The 1,971-nt window shown below is 45.9% G+C and overlaps 1 pseudogene; it reads left to right on the forward strand.

Moving 5' to 3' along the window:
* Positions 1-905: 905 nt before the first annotated feature.
* LOC101969642 (gamma-aminobutyric acid receptor-associated protein-like 1 pseudogene) lies at positions 906-1,253 on the forward strand (annotated as a pseudogene).
* Positions 1,254-1,971: the final 718 nt, after the last annotated feature.

Consider the following 1,971-nt stretch of genomic DNA (forward strand, 5'->3'; position numbering starts at 1 on the left):
GAAAAATGAGGTAACCCTTTGGTCCACATAATGCCTATAGTCATCCTTGTAACAGAATTATTGAAAATAATAGTAACTTAAAAATTCCCAGCTGTAAGAGTTAACAACAAAGTAAGTTTACAGACACCTCATGGCATACAACAGATGAGTAAGTCAAACCTCCAGGAGAATGGACAAGGTCTGAATCTGACTTCCAAATGCATTTTCATGATTTGTACTCTGCACCATACACTGAGTTTTAAGAGTGTCTCAGTCTGTTCCTGATGCTTTAACAACATACCCTCGAGTAGGTGATTTATAAATAAGGGAAATTTACTTCTCTCAGTTCTGGAGGTCTGGAAGTCCAAGATCAAAGCACCAGCAGACTTGGTGTCTGATAAAGGTTTGGTCTTGGCTTCCACTCTGGTGCCTTGTTGCTGTCTCCTCACCTGGCGGAGAGCAGCAGGCCAAAAGGCCTAGAATGTTCCCTTAACCTCTTTTACCAAACTGGAAGGGGATCCCTTAACAAACACTGGGCCAGATAGTGATGCAAACAGGGGCCGAGTTAGTGGAGAGATTTGGATAACACTGACCTCGGTAGAGGTAGCAAGACATGACAGACACAATCACCAGTGAGGGAGGCAGACCCCATCCTGGGATCTTAGAAATCCTGTGGTCCACCAGGCAGGGGGGGGTCCAAGCCTGTAATCCCAGCCGCTCCTGAGGCTGAGGCAGGAGGAGCTCCTGTTCAAAGCCAGCCTCAGCAAAAAAGAGGCACTAAGCAACTCAGTGAGACCCTGTCTCTAAATAAAATACAAAATAGGGTTGGGGATGTGGCTCAGTGGTTGAGTGCCCTTGAGTTCAATCCCTGGTACAAAAAAAAAAAAAAAAAAGGAAGAAAAAAGAAAAAGATCCTATGGTGCATCATGAACTTCCACTATAAGGAGGATCATCTTTTTGAGTATCAGAAAAAGGAAGGAGAAAAGATCCAGAAGAAATATCCAGACAGGGTCTCTGTCATTGCGGAGAAGGCTCTGAAAGCCAGAGGGGCTCACCTGAGCAAGAGAAAGTACCTGGTGCCCTCTTATCTCGCTGTTGGCTAGTTCTACTTCTTAATCTGGAAGCAGATCCACAGGAGACCTGAGGGTGCCTTATTCATCAACAACACTATCCCTCCTACTAGTGCCACCATGGGCCAGCTGTCCTAGGAGAACAATGAGGAAGACTATTTTGCATATGTGGCCTACAGTGATGAGAGTATCTATGGGAAGTGAGTGCTGAAGCCCAGGAGCACCTGGACTTGAGGGTGCCAGTGGAGCTTGGGGGGAAGAGAGGAAGAGCTCCCACCCCGGCACACACTGTCATCATATTTTCACATGCTCAGTTGGTGGTTTTTGCTGTTTCTTGGTTCCAAGGAGAAAGTAAGTCAGGGCAGAGCTGTTGGATTGAGGTTGGTAGAGGAATGGGGATGACATAATATCACAGCAGTGCTGAGAATTAATTTTTGTGCAATTTCATAGGAGGGTCAGGAGGTGGGCAGGCTGAGGCTCGAAATGAATGTAGTCCAGCAACAGCTCCCTTCTCTTTGGGCAGAAACTCCATTTTTTTTTTTTTTTTGACATTTACACAAGACGGGTAGGGAAAAGGAAACAGGAATGCTTTAGGACCTGTGGTAGTAGACCATACCTGGGGACCCAAAGACATCCACTCTAATGGAAGCTTTGTAGCCCCTGATTGCTCCCATCTTTCTGCCTGCACCCCACACCCTCATCCTATTCTCACACACAAGTGTCACAGTATCATCTTGGTGGTGGTAATACACACCCACACACAGACATTTACATGGAACTCTCTTACCTTTGGAGAATACAGGGCAGGCATGAAGTGCTTATGATTACAAAGTAGCTTTGATGGCTTTAAAGTGGAATTGAATGAGCATCGAGCATCTCTGACTAACCTGTTCTTTCTCTGGTACCCCTTATCCCACACCTA

Source organism: Ictidomys tridecemlineatus, chromosome 2 (genome assembly GCF_052094955.1).
Source record: "Ictidomys tridecemlineatus isolate mIctTri1 chromosome 2, mIctTri1.hap1, whole genome shotgun sequence".
In the NCBI taxonomy this organism is placed as follows: domain Eukaryota; kingdom Metazoa; phylum Chordata; class Mammalia; order Rodentia; family Sciuridae; genus Ictidomys; species Ictidomys tridecemlineatus.